Source organism: Nicotiana tomentosiformis, chromosome 5, assembly GCF_000390325.3.
Source record: "Nicotiana tomentosiformis chromosome 5, ASM39032v3, whole genome shotgun sequence".
Classification (NCBI taxonomy): Eukaryota; Viridiplantae; Streptophyta; class Magnoliopsida; order Solanales; family Solanaceae; genus Nicotiana; species Nicotiana tomentosiformis.
In genome coordinates, this window is record NC_090816.1 from 126,355,140 (window position 1) to 126,370,932 (window position 15,793).

Below are 15,793 nucleotides of genomic sequence, written 5' to 3' on the forward strand. Positions count from 1 at the left end.
GAAGGATCTTTCACGTTGTTAAATTTTGGGATAAATTAAATTCTCATGTCTGGTTAATGAGTTTGGACTCAAAAAGATTAAGTGATTTCATAGTAATTGTAATTGCGAATGGGTATAATAAGATACCAATTTGAGGCTAAGCAGGTGGATTATCCCCTGCGAAGTAATCTACATAGGTGTGTTCCTTATAATGTGAATGGAGAGTTTCTTTACTACCGGCGGGGCGTATGTGTTGGGATATGAATTTCAATCTGGTTGAGAAAGTTGACTTGAGTGTTAAGAGAATGAATGTGAACTTAGCGGACGATTGAGGTATTTTATGGTTGGTGTTGCATGAGCTTGAAAAGAATTTTTGTTGGACCGACTTAAGTATTATGACAGTAATAAAGTATGGGTATTGTGAGTTATGGAGTGTTTAAATTTATGGCTTTGAGCCAAGTGGGGGAGTCAGCTATGGACAAATCAATTCATAGGTATGTGTCAAATTTTTGTTTTGGTCTGAAGTATACTTGGGAATCAGTGATGTCTTATAGAGGTGGAGTTCGAGAATGACTCGAGTAAGAAAATTTCTAGATACGGGTTATATTACTCTTTATGGGTATATGAAAATCATGGGATGAGTGAGTTGATATTTGTGAATGATGTAGTGCACATGGAGTATGAATTTGATAGGTGGTATTAAAGTAGAGTTACTTCTTTGAGTGTTGTTGTGCTAATGGGGCCCGTGTCTTTTGGCCCATTTGGGCGGTGTAATTTGGATTTGAACAAAAGGGGTGACTCTCGAGAAAGTTCTAATGGATTCAAGATTAATATGTCAAAATTGAGAGTTTTTTTGGGGGATTTGTTTATGGCTAAAATCGGAGATTTAAGTTAGATGGTGTCGAGACTTGTGGCATTTTGTATATCATTATGGATTTGATATTTCGGTATCAGGAAGGTGAATGAAACGGCCTTAGACTCAAATAAGGTATTTTCAGAGTGGCTGTTTCGATTGTGGTATTTATAGGGGTAATTATGATGTGGTGAGACTCTATAGATGTTTTGGTGGCAATATTCTTGGGTTTTGGTGACCTACGTGGTTTGGTCGAGTTAGAGGAATTTAGTTCTAATAGCTTGGTTATGTGCAGATGGATTTCAAACTGTTCTTGATAGTTTCTACCATGGTTTGAACCGGATATTTTCTACTGGTGTGGGAAACGTGTTGTGTATTGTGATTTCCTCCTGGAAGGAAGCAAGATGAAGGTTTCTAACTAACCGGGTATTTAATTTGCTGGTGACTCAGAGTTGATAATGGGATTCTTGTGCTTGTCACATGATGGCATAATAGATGTGGTGTGTTGCGCGGGATTAGGATTTACATGTACAAGGTGACAGTTCAGTCATGAAGAGATGGTAACGAATATTGGACAGCATGGTCAGTTTTTGATATTTCGATGAATGTTATAGCTGCTCAGTAATTCCTGAGAAGGGTGCACATTTCAGAAGGCGCGTTGTGTTTTGACTTACGGATGTTCATCGGTATTGTAGTACTCACTTGGTTGATAGACTGCTGATATTCAAATTATTGCTATGTGGCACGGAAGAATTATTAAAGTATTCCTTATGGTATTATCGTGAATGGAAGATGTGTTAGTCATTCTAGTGCTGGAGTTGGGATCAGTTACGGTGATTCATGTGTTCGATGAATTTGGAGACTGGGAGTTCTCAGAAGTATATTGTTTCGGGTTGCGTCCTATTTGAGGTGAGTATTTTATTTTAACTCAGTGGAGGCACTAGTTGCGTTAATTATTTGTGATAGCTACGCACTATAAGTATGCATTTATGTGAGGTTTGAGCCAATTGCGGCATTGGGGCAGGTATTTATACTCGAAATAATGCTTAGGCTATGATATGCCTAGAGTTGAATGTTAAGCGTAAAGTTATAACGTTTCTCGTGTTCTTACCTTTGTTGAGAACTATCTGGGCTACACTTGAGTTTACAAAGAGGCTAATTCTGAAGTGTGATAGCAGACATTGCACGTGCTTACACTATGACGTGTTATTTATACCAGTCCAGGAGCAAGAGAATCTTATTTCTTTATCATATACAAGTGTACTTGTTTAATTGCTCCTATATGATATGCTGGGACTGGAGGCCTGTGACCATGCCGTGTGATTCATATTATTGGCACGTGAGTTATCGTGCCGTGTGTGGGAATTTTATTTCTATGGTAATTTATCTAATTCATTAATTTCCTTCCTTTACAATTGTGCACATGCGCCTACAGTTATCCTCTTCACGAAAATTGAGGAGTTGGTTGTAACATTGTGGTTGTGGTGGTGCTTGTTGAACTTGCAATATGGTTCTCTTCCTTGAGACATCTCCCATACTTGGGTACACGGATTGCGCAGTTGTGGCTTGAGTTATGCTGATGTGGTGTGTCAGTGGGATAGTTGTGTTTAATAATATTAGGTCATTGGACCTAGAATAGGTGCTATCAGGTTTGATTTCAGTATATTCAGGAGGATACTATTGAAAGTCGGCTTAGAAAGTGATTATGGTTCTGGTTGGGGCGAGAGAGCTCCATAACTTGTTGATCCGATAAGGAGTCATGAGATTTCTGCATGTTTCTTTCATTATCAGCAGTGTACAAAGGTTTTGGAATGAGTTTTTGTTTGATATGGGATTTAATACAAGTACCGAGTTAGTTTGGAATAGTCACTGTGATTGGGAATGGCGCTGTGAGCATATGAGTTTTGTTGCATGTTATGTGATTATATCTTGGGTTATGGCTTGATACAGGTTGTTCAGACTCAAACGGTGTGTAGATGTGAGATTCGGGTCTTGAAAAGAAATTCTGAATGTTGGAAATTGAATTCCAAAGTTTTTGGACTAAAGTTAAATTAATGATTTTTAGTTGTATTGTGTTGTGAGGCCTATATAGAATAGGGTGACGTGGGATCACCCTCGGGTATGTGTGTGGTAAGGTGTAATAGATATTTGAAAGTTACGAACAACTCTTGGCATGTTCGAGGACGAACATATGTTTAAGTGGGGGAGAATGTAACGACCCAGCCGGTAGTTTTGAGAATTATAACCCTGTTCCCCCATTTACTGCTCAATTTATGTTTTACAGTTGTTTTATGACTTACCGATTTTGCAGGTTCAGGTTCGGAAGGATTTCGGAGTGAAATAAGACACTTAGTCTCTTAATTGAAAACTTAAGTTGAAAAAGTTGATCGGACATTGATTTATGTGGAAACGACCTCGGAATTTAATTCGGATGATTCCAATAGCTCCGTATGGTGATTTTGGACTTAAGAGCGTGTCCAGAAAATTATTTGGAGGTCCGTAGTGGAATTAAGTTTGAAATGGCGAAAGTCAAATTTTTGCGCTTTTCAGTGCATGTCCTATTTACTAGCTATCGTTTTTGCTTTGTATTTTTCTTCTGTATTTCATGGTGTTCCTATTTTTTCTATGATTGTTGTGGTGATACTAATGTTGTCTCCTCTTGTCGTTTTGTCTTTTTGTTTTCTTGAGCCGAGGGTCTTTCAGAAATAGCCTCTCTACTCCTTTGAGGTAGGGGTAAGGTCTCCGTACACACTACCCTCCCCAGACACCATTAGTGGGATTCTACTGGGTTGTTGTTGTTGTTGTTGGCGAAAGTTGAATTTTTGGAAAGTTTGACCGGGGGTTGACTTTTTGATATCGGGGTCGAAATCCGATTCTGAAAATTTCAATAGGTCTGTTATGCCACTTATGACTAGTGTACAAAATTTGAGGTCAATCGTACTTGATTTGATAGGTTCAGGCATCGCTTGTGGAAACTTGAAATTTTAAAGTTCATTAGGCTTGAATTGGGGTATGATTTGTGGTTTTAGCGTTGTTTGAGGTAATTTGAGGGTTTGACTAAGTTCGTATGATGTTTTAGAACTTGTTGGTGTATTTGGTTGAGGTCCCGGGGGCCTCGGGTGAGTTTCGGATGGTTAACGGATCAAATTCGGACTTAAGGAAAATGCTGGAACTGCTGCCTCTGATGTGATCGCACCTGTGAGGGTCTTGACTGCAGGTGCAGCGGGGTTGGCGCAGATGCGGGACTGGGGTCTTTGCAGGTGCGGTGAATTTTGCGCAAAAGCGCAACCGCAGATGCGGTCCTAGCATCGCAGAAGCGATCTGGGCTGGCCAAGCCATTCTCGCAGAAGCGAGTTGTTTTCCGCAGAAGCGAGGGTCGCAGGTGCGACCTCTTGACCACCTTTGCGAAATTGCTGGACAGAACCCTTTAAGTTTGGGGTTTCGCTATTTTTCACCATTTTCGGATTTTGGAGCTCGGCTTGGACGATTTTGGAGAGCAATGTTTCCACACAACTTGGGGTAAGTGTTCTTGACTCCCTTGTGATTATATTTCATGAATTAATCTTCATTTTTGGTGTAAGATTATCGAATCTTCAAGAGAAATTGAAGGAAATTTCTATAATTTCATAAAATGAATTTTCGTGTTTTGAACATCGATTTGGAGTCGGAATTAAGTGAAATTAGTATGGTTGAACTTGTAATTGGATGGGTTGTCGAAACTTGTATTAGTATTTTGATATGGAATTAATTCCTATAAATTGTGTGGACTGAATCAAATTTATTGTGGCTAGATTCGAGCCATTCAGGAGTTGATACGTGCATAATGGAATTTCTGGAGCATTTTGATCTTGCTCGGAGTTTAGTCTTGTTCGAGGTAAGTAACTCTTCTAATCTTAGAGCTAAGGATATGAACCCTGAATATACGCATTATGTGAATTGTTTGGAGGTGATGCACATGCTAGGTGATGGGCGTGTGGGCGTGCACTATAGAAATTGTGATGTACTTGGTTCCGTGAAATTTTGTAGACAAATAATCTTGGCATTCTCTGTGTAGTTTTATGTGTTAAAGAAATTGAGCTGAAAATCATATTAAACATCATGCTAACGCTATGTGCCAATATTATTGAGACCCAAAGAGGTCATATTGCTGTTGAATTATTTGTTTAAAATGAAATTTCATACTAAGTCATGTTCATTCATTTCATATCATTTCCCAATCTCCGTTGCTACTTATTGATTAATCATTTCATCATTTTGGGCTAGTTTCATGACATTGTGAGCCCGAGAGACTGGAGAGATTAATGACTGAGTGAGGCCGAGGGCCTGATTGTGAGGATAATTATGTGGATCGGGGTTGCCCGCCTGCAGCAGGCCTTATAGGCTTTATAATAACACGTGAGTTGTCCGTGCAACACATGAGTTGTTCATGCAGATTATAGCGCTTGGGTTGAAGGAGCCCCTCCGGAGTCTGTCCATACCCCCAATGAGCGCAGGTACCTACTGAGTGCGAGTGCCGAGCGATTGGGAAGATTGAGTGACTGCGAGGATTGAGTGACTGTGAGGATTGAGTGACTGTGAGGACTGAGTGATGGGGAGGACTGAGTGAATTGATACTCTAAGAGTATGCATATGAGTTTATCTCTGAGATACATTGCATTGGCATGCACACATGACATACAAGCATAGAGATGTATTTTTCCTCATGTTGTACAATATTACATCATTCATGATTTCTCACACATGTTGGCAGATAGGCATAGTGATGCATTTGTTTTACACTGGTTATCTGGAAAGAAAAATAAAACATCTTATTTATTATTGAAAGGAATTTGGGAAAAATTATTATTTTCATTGATGTACTTGAAAGGCAGAACTATTTTCAGAAATCATGTTTTTGCTCAGCATTTGATTGTTGAGTTACTTCTGGTATTACTTGTTTAAGCTGTTATGAACTATTGTTGGTTATTGAAGTTGGGACCCGACCTTGGTACAAGCTCGTCACTACTTTCAACCTAAGGTTAGGTTGGTTACTTATTGAGTATATGGGGTCGATTGTACTCATTCTACACTTTTGCACCTTGCGTGCAGATGTTGGTTGCTGATGTTGTTGTGTTCGTTAGGAGCTGGATTTGAAGATGTACCTGCGTTCCGGTTGTAGTTGCCTCTGGTTCATGGTAGCCTTATATTCATAAATTTCTGTTTATGTACTTTTCAAACAGATGATGTATTTACTTCATACCAGCTTTGTAAACTCTATTCTTCGAAGCTCGTAATTTGTACTACCAGTTCTTAAGGAAATGTATTAGTTTTAGATATTTTCTTTTAATTAATTGCCTTATTAATTTCATTGGAATTGGATAGTTGGTAATTGGCTTACCTAGCGGGTTGGGTTAGGTGCCATCACGACTAGTTGAATTTTGGGTCGTGACAATATATTCGGAAGGTATTTATTCGAAAGAATTATATGTGAAAGATTTATATTTGAAGGACTTGTTTAATTGGTTGTACTTGTGTTTCTTATTCGTTTGAGTAATAATTATGATGTTCTTGCTGCCTTCTTGTTTACATCACTAGTTGATTGTTGTCGCTATCACTGCCATTTATTTTTTTTATTATTTTTGTAAACTATATTGCACAGGTTATTAGACTAGTGAGTGTCTTGACTACACCTTGTCGCTACTTCATCGATGTTAGTCTTGATACTTACTGGGTACCGACTGTGGTGTACTCATACTACACTTCTGCACATTTTTGTGTGGAGCCAGGTATTGGAGATATCGGACTCGGGAAGAGTTAGTGTGTTGATCGCAAGGCTTCAAGGTAGAGCTGCTTGGTCGTCGTAGTCCCTTGGAGTCTTTCTATTTTATTGTACTGTCAACTCTTATTCGAACAGTATTGTATATTTGATCCTTGGTATCATTACATGTATTCAGTTAGAGTTCGTGACTCAGTATTACCAGTCTTGGGAGGTTGTTATAATTATTTCCGCTGTGGGTTTCGATTATCTATTTTAAAAAATGGCTTGAAATGAATTGAAATCGGCTTACCTAGTCTTAGAAACTAAGCGCCATCACGACACCTGAGGTGGGATTTTGGGTCGTGACAAGTTGGTATTAGAGCTCTAGGTTCATAGGTTTTACGAGTCACGAACGAGTCTAGTAGAGTCTTGTGGATCGTTATGGAGACGTTTGTACTTATCTTCGATAGGCTACAGAAATGTTAGAAAATTTTCACTTCCTTCATTACGGTTGTGCGAAATTTGTTGAATTTGAAATTTGAGCCTTTGTATCTCTATTCTCTCACAAATGGTGAGGACACGTGCTGCCGGATCAGCTGAACAGACACCCGCGTATATTGCTAGGGCCACAAGAGGTCAGGGCCGAGGTAGAGGCCGAGGAAGGGCAAGTGTCACAGCTAGAACATCGGTTAGAGAGGTAGTTGAGGAGCCGCCAGTTGCTCTAGTTGGGGGACATGCACTAGAGACACTTATTGTTACCCCCAAACTTCAGCAGACTTTAGCACAGTTCCTAAACATGTTTGGTACATTGACTCAGGTGGGATTGATTTCCGTTTAACCAAATATTTCACAGATTGGGGGAGGAGTTCAGACTACTACTGCCCGTACTCTAGAGAAACATGTTCACATTGGTCAGGTTCCGGGTATAGTACCGGTACAAATTGTTATTCTGGTTCAGCATGAGGTCAGGCCAGAGGCATCAGAAGAAGAACAAAAGAGACTTAAGAGATTTAAGAGGTAGTCCACCTACTTTTAGTGGCACAGCTACCGAGGATGCACAAGGATTTCTAGAAAAGTATCACCGTATTCTCCTCACCATGGGTATTGTGGAAGTGAGTGGAGTTGCCGTTACTAAATTTCAGCTGTCAGGAGCAGCGTATCAGTGGTGGAAAGTTTATGAAAAAGGTAGACCAGCCGATGCAATGCCACCAACTTGGGCTCAATTTTAGGAGATATTATTTTTTGAAAGAGTTTGTTCTCTAGACTTTCCGGGATGCGTGGCACACAGAGTTTGAACCGTTGCGTCAGGGCATCATAACGGTGTCAGAATATACCATCAAGTTTAGTGAGTTAGCCCGTCATGCACCTATATTGGTTCCTACAGTTAGAGAGCGAGTTTGTAGATTCATTGAAGGGATCGATTATGATTTTAAATATGTATGGCTCGGGAGTTACAGACTAACATTCCATTTCAGAAAGTAGTAGAGATTGCCGGAATGTTTGAATGTGTTCGAAGTGAGGAAAAGGATCCTTAGGAGGCCAAAAGGTCTCGGAACTCTAGAGAATTCAGTGGATTCTACTTTACAACTATGACTCATCATGGCGGAGGCTCGGAGAGTCGGTCAGCCTAGTACGCACTTCAGAATACTCGTAGTGCTCCAGTTAGTACTTTTAGTGCACCACCGGCACGTGGTTCTTACATTGGTTATTCCAGTTATCCGCCACAGACTCAGTACGAACATCTGCGACCTCAGAGGGGTTGTTATGACTGTGGTGATACTAGGAACATCATGAGACATTGTCCCAGACTTGGGAGAGGTAAATTTCATCATAACACTCAGGCTACAGGATCTATTCCAGTTACTACCCCACATGCACAGCCAGTTAGGGGTAGAGGACAGGCGGATAGAGGGCGCCCTAGAGGGGGAGGCCCAGCTCGTTGGTATAATTGCTATGAATTGGCTGAGGCTGATACACCAGATGTTGTTGTTACTGGTACGATCTTGATTCGTTATAATGGAATATTTTCCGTAGTTTGATTCGGTTCTGAGTATCGATGCGAGTCCTCCTATTATGCTCCACTTATGGGTGAGCTTCGTAATTCTGCAACCTACTTATGTGTTTACCCCTGTTGGGAGATTTTATTGCGATAGTCGTGTCTATTATTTTGTTTTGTACACTATTGAGGGCTATGAATCCAAAAGTAACTTTCTATTACTTACTACAGTGGGTTTTGATGTAATTTCGGGATAATTGATTACAATTTTATGAATTATATGCCCTACCGGTATGGGAGTTCATTATGTGTTGTGAAATTGTTTATCGGAAATTTATTAAAAGAAGAAAAAGAAATGGAAGGATTTCGATTGGCACGATGTGCATATTACTTGTGATACAGAGCTGAGGACGAGATCCTCGTATTTTAATATGATGTGAAATTTTCAAACCGGACTACAAGCCGCGGTGGAAGTTATATAAGGATGAGATCCTTGTGATGAAAATTTATGTGTTTAAATTCTCCCTTGTGAAATTAAATTTGTACTATAGTACTAATAGGGAGTCATGCCTGTTAGGCTTATTTGATAATTTTGTATGTATTTTCTGTGCAAATTTAGCCATATTCGTGCTGTAAATATTGAGTTTTAGCCTACGAGATGAGTGCCCAGGTGGCGTTAAATGTGACTCGTTAATTCGGGTAAATAATTATGAGGTCTTTATGCCTCGCGTGTTGTTGTCAGTGTTATAAAAAATTTGAAACGAGATTTTGGTTAATATAAGATTAATTGAGGATGCTGGAATTAATTATGAACAATTATTATGACCAGAGATGTGATTATGGGCATACGTATAATGTGTGTGTAGGTACAAAATTGCTACCGCCGGTTGAGACTAACACAGTGTGCTAATATGAAAAATCAGGCCTTTTGAAATTAATTGGAGTGTAAGAAATTGGCTTTAAAGTTTATAAATGAGGGTAAAAAAGAATAATCTCAGCTAAGATGGTGTTGTCGGACCCATGTTAAATAGCGGGGATGTAGAATCATCCGCGAGTATGCGTGTAAGGATACACTCAGTAATTTAATATCCTCAGAATAATTCTTGGCACGTTCGAGGATGAACGTATATTTTAAGAGGGAGAGAATGTAACGACCCGACTTGTCGTTTTAAGAATTTATGCCACGTTCAGCAACTTAAGGTCTCGAGAAGCTTCGCAATATCAATTCTTATTTAAGAAGCTTAAAAGAAAAGAGTTGACCAGAGAGTTGACTTTTAAGTAAACGACTCCGGAATGTAATTTTGATGGTTTTAATACCTCCGTATGGTGATTTTGGACTTGGGAGTGTGTCCGAATATTTATTTGAAAATCCGTAGTTGATTTTGGCGTCAAATGGCGAAAATTGGAAAATTGGAGGAGTTTTGGAAAGTTTGACTGGGAGTGAATATTTTGATATCGGGGTCGGATTTTGATTCCGAAAGTTGAAGTAGGTTCGTAATGTCAATTATGACTTGTAACTTTGAGGTCAATCGGACTTGATTTGGTAGGTTTGGGCATCGGATGTAAAAGTTTAAAGTTTTAAAGTTCATTAGGCTTGAATCGATGCGTAATTCGTGTTTTTAGCGTTGTTTGATGTTAATTGAAGGCTCGACTAAATTCGTATGATATTTTAGGACTTGTTGGTATATTCGGGTGGGGTCCCGAGGGCCCCGGGTGTGATTCGGATTGGATCCGGAATGATATTGGACTTGGGGAACGAGCAGGGCATCGGTAGAAAACAGACCCTAGGAGCTAAGAAAAAGAGAAAGCCGCCTACATTTTCTTCCTCATAGTAGTTCCGGCGCAGCCAAACAGCTTTCCAAAAATACCATATTGTTTCCTCCATTTTTAACCATGAAAGATCCATAGGCTTCACCTCCTTCTCCATCGTTAACCAACCCCCAAAACTCTAATAAAGCCATCTTTAGCCACCGTAGAAAACCAAGGAAACAGACCTGAAATTGACACCTAAAACAGTCCCTAAAACCACGAAAATCAGTCCCAAAAAAAATTAGCCGTGAAATCCTGGCTCAAAACCATCCAAAAACACCTGAAAATACATCCAAAAACAGCCCTGTTTACACTCCAAAATCCCAGCAAAACCAGCCGAAAAATAGCCTCTCAAATTCAATCCCAAAATCTGCTGAAATGACACCATTTTCTTCAACTCAAAACTATCATAAAAAGCTGCCGAACAACCACCAAAATCAGCCGAAAATGCAGGAAAAAAATAGCTTTCTCACGAAAATAGCAGCTCCAAAGTCGAGTTCGAGATTACCATCGAGGTCGCCGTTTGATTCACTCCGGTTCGAGGTTCCTTGTCTAACGAAAGCCAGTCAGAAATTAAAATTCCATTGTTCATTCAAGATTCGAGCCGATCGGAGTTGGAAAAATCGAGGCAAAGGTCTTCTTATTGATTGATTGAGATAGGTTTGAGGTAAGTATCTTGCCTAACCTTGAGTGGGGGAATTACCCCTTAGGCATCGGGTCTTATGTTCCATTTGTAAAATGTGAAAAGCTGTGTACACGAGTTGACGAGTACGTACTCGGGCTTATATGTGCAAAATTTATTGGGTTAAAGTCTTAGGCATTTTTGTGTAGTAAATTGGACAATTGTTGGCATTTCTTAAATCCTCTATTTGCCATGCCTCAATCCTTGTTTGTCGAATTTATTATTATATAATAATTTGGTGTGATTATCACATTAATATTTATGTGAATTTTGTGAGTTTGTTGATTTGATATTTCCTGAAAATAATTATATAATGGATTCTCCATCTGCAAATAATTAACTAAATAAGTTTAAATTGAGGCGTTAATATAATTATCAAAAATTTGGATTAATGAAGGCGTTGCCCTATACTGAATTATTTTTCCATCTCTGTTATTATTTTGAGGTTTTATGTACATTGTGTGGGGCCTTGGGCTACTTAGTGTGAATTTAAGTGAATTTGTTGTGTCTTTAGAATTGGTATTGGCCTACGGGCAAATTGTGATATGAATTGATGTATTGTGTTGTCGTGATAATATTTCGTGTAAATTGTTATGTAATTTGAGTTATTATTTTGAGGACATAAGGGTGGCATTCCACTGTTGACAATTTGTGGGTATAAGAGTGACATTTCACTGTGGTTATGTGTATTGGGATATTGTTTGGACGGAGTGATAAGGGTGGCTATTAATAGGAGCGATATAGGTGGCTATAGGAGCGATAAGGGTGGCTATTGATATTGTCAGGGCGGAGGAAAAAAGGTGGCTATTATTATGGAGTGATACGGGTGGCTATAGCAGAGATAAGGGTGGCTATTGTCAGGGATGATACATGATGATGTGCGATTATTTTATTGGTGATTTTTATATGACGTTATGATTTTTCCTGGTGTTTATTTGTATCTCTTGTGCAACTTGTCTTGTTATTGGTAACTTGATAATAGTCTGATTCATGTTGAAATTGTGAGCCTATGGCTATTGCCGGGCGGATTATGTTATTGGCATGTGAACTGTCCGTGAAGATGTGATATGAAATGTGGGCACGAGGTGCCAGGGAAATATAATAACTTTTATTATTGGCACGTGAGTTGTCCGTTCGGTGTTGACAGAAATATGGGCACGAGGTGCAGTGAAAATATAAAAGCGGGCTCAGACCCGTATTTTATGATTATGAAACGAGGTGTCACAAAGTAACTTTTATTCGAAGGAATTATATTCAAAAGATATTTATTTGAAAGAAGTATATTCGAAAGATATTTATTTGAAAGAGTTTTATATTCAAAAGATATTTATTTGAAAGGAGTATATTTGCAAGATTTTTATTTGAAAGAGTTTTATATTCAAAGGATATTTATTCGAAAGAAATATATTCGGAAGGTATTTATTCGAAAGAATTATATGTGAAAGATTTATATTTGAAGGACTTGTTTAATTGGTTGTACTTGTGTTTCTTATTCGTTTGAGTACTAATTATGATGTTCTTGCTCCCTTGCTGTTTACATCACTAGTTGATTGTTGTTGCTATCACTGCCATTTATTTTTTATTATTTTTGTATACTATATTGCACATGTTACTAGATTAGTGAGTGTCTTGACTGTACCTCATCACTACTCCATCAAGGTTAGTCTTGATACTTACTGGATACTGACTGTGGTGTACTCATACTACACTTCTGCACATTTTTGTGCAGAGCCAGGTATTGGAGATATCAGACTCGGGAAGAGTTAGTGTGTTGATCGTAAGGTTTCAAGGTAGAGCTGTTTGGTCGTCGCAGTCCCTTGGAGTCTTTCTATTTTATTGTACTGTCAACTCTTATTCGAACAGTATTATATATTTGATACTTGAGATCATTACAAATATTCAGCTAGAGTTCATGACTCAGTATTACCAGTCTTGGGAGATTGTTATAGTTATTTTCGCTAATTATCTATTTTTTAAAAAAAGGCTTGAAATGAAATTGAAATCGGCTTACCTAGTCTTAGAGACTAAGTGCCATCATGACACCTGAGGTGGGATTTTGGGTCGTGACAACTAGTTAATGCCGAATATAAAGTAGAAATGACACCATGCAGCCACTTTAAATGATTGCTATTTAGGAATTAGTCAATATGTCCTGAATTTTTAAGTTCAATTTCTTAAGACGTAAATATCCTGAATTATCCTGAAATTAAGATTTTTAATTTAAATTTTTAGGATAAAATAAGTATTGGCTAATCCCTAAATAACAGCTTTACTGGCTACTTCCCCTGAATATAAATCCATGAGACTAAATCAAAATCGACCGTAGTTACTAAGGGGTCGTTTGGTATGAGGTATAAGAAGGTATAGTGCTGATATAAAAATTTAATACCACCTTAATACTTTATTTGGTTAGCAAATCTGGTATAAGTTATCCCGTGATTAAAATTAGTACCGGAATAACTTATACCTTGTAGAGGGTGGGTAATTAGTATCGGGATAACTTATACCTTATTCGTAAAAATTATGCGATTGTCATTCAAACAATGGATAAAAAATAATACCAGGATAACTAATCCCAGCATAACTAATCACAGCATAGCTTATCCCATCATAACTTATCCCAGCATAAGCCGTATTCAAATCAAATGACCCCTAAAACTATATATAACGCAACAATTACGAGCTTGAAATAATGAAAGAAAAGTGGAGAGTACGACCCTCTTTGTTCTTATAAGTTATAAATTTGAAAAATTCAAATAATAAATACTAAATCATTCTTGGTATATTTAGTACTATATAAAAAGAAATTAGAAAAATGATTGTGTGCGTAGCCGGAGTCAGAATTTGAAGTTTATGGGTTCCGAATAATAGTCCGTTTAAGTTACTGGGTTTTAAATTGATAATTTATACATATTTAATAATTTTTTTAAAACAAATACAAAATTTAGATCAAAGCTACTGGATTCTCCCGAATCCGAATCTCACACGCTAGCTCCGAACTGGATTGCATGCTTTTGTTGTTAAAAAAAAAAAAGCTCTAGGTATGCTAGAGGCATGCATCATTTAGGCATATTAACAAAATATATAGAAAAGAGAGGAGAATAAAAAACTAAGAGTTTAAATTCTACGTACTTAAATCCAAAAATTATATATATATATATATATATATATATATATATATATATATATATATATATGCAGTAGAGCAATCTTTTGTCCCTTAGATTCTTCATAGTACGAATGATTTGCAGCTTCAAAAACAAATTTCACGTGTTAACAAATCTTGAATATTTTTCTATTGTTATAAGCACCTAATTAATATATCCACTAAGTTAGTTAAAAATATGACGATGAATCTTCTTAAATAAATTCATTTTTTATTTTTGTTTAACAAAAAGTTATTTCAATCAATAATAGAAAATGCACCCCCATTCTTAAGAGGTTGCTATCAATGAAATTTTGGCTCTATTAACTTGGCATTATTTCTCATTGGCACATGGACTACACATAATAATTTGATTGTATTGTTTGGTCTCATTCTTTGGATCAATTATAAATTGTAGAATTTTGCTAAATGATGAAAAGGTAATGGATAGCTCATAGGGATGAACCACTAATTTACATTAAATGACAAAAAGAGAAAGAAACCAACAAAAGAAATGGATAGGGAAGCCAACATGCATAGTGGATGCATGCATGGAGCGCTCCTGATTTTATTGTAGGAAAAACTATATAGGGTAAAATACGTTATATTAAATGATCGCATGAAAAAGTGACACGTGGAGCAAAAGATAGAAGATAGCTGAAATCGAAGTATTACGACCTAAAATCCTAACCTGTCGTGAGGGCGCCTATCTCAATACTAGGCAAGCTGACACCATCAATAACCCACGATTTCCTTTAAGTTTGAAAATGTAATGTTTAAACACAATCCAAAAATCTCGCTAATACCGATACAAACACTCCCAAAACCCGGTGTCACTGAATTCATGAGCATCTATACATTATAAGTCTGGAAAACACGGTCTATAATGATCTGAGACCAAATACAATAAACAAGAGGATAGGGAAGGAGAGACAAGGTCTGCGAAACATGGCAGCTACCTCTAAATCTCCGGAAAATCAATAATGTGAAATAATCAACACCCCTTGTATTCGGAATCACCTGAATCTACACACGAAGTGCAGGGTGTAGTATGAGTACAACCAACTCAACAGGTAACAATAATAATTAAGGAACTGAAAGTAGTGACGAGCTTCTCAGCTAAGTCCAAATACAGTACTTTCTAACATAAAAGGGTAGGCATGCTTTCAAGCTCAACATTTAAAACTCTACAGTAATTTCATATCAAATTTGACTGAAACAGAGAATAATATTTTTTTCGAAATTTCAAAAATAGTGATATATGACAGCTGAAATGCAGCAATAATGAAATCAATGCATCCTTTCAGAGTAACAACCACTCAGTCCTCTCATTCACTCCAACCTTACAGTCACTCTTTGCTCACAATCACTCATTCCTCACAATCACTCAGCACTCGTCACTCTGCACTCGCACTCAGTAGGTATCTGTGCTCACTGGGGGTGTGTACAGACTCCGGAGGGGCTCCTTCAGCCCAAGCGCTATATCAAGCCAATCATGGAATATAACAATGAAACATGCTATAGCGCGCAGATCGATCCCATAAATATCCTCACAATTAGGCCCTCGACCTCACTCAGTCATCTACCTCTCC

The 15,793-nt window shown here is 37.9% G+C and overlaps 1 long non-coding RNA gene across 1 annotated transcript; it reads left to right on the plus strand.

Annotated features, from left to right (window-relative positions):
- The first annotated feature begins 10,368 nt into the window (after positions 1–10,368).
- Positions 10,369–12,976, plus strand: LOC138891653 (uncharacterized). The gene is made up of 2 exons (XR_011408015.1): positions 10,369–11,041; positions 12,786–12,976. It is a non-coding gene; the product is annotated as an uncharacterized lncRNA (long non-coding RNA).
- The last annotated feature ends 2,817 nt before the right edge of the window (positions 12,977–15,793 follow it).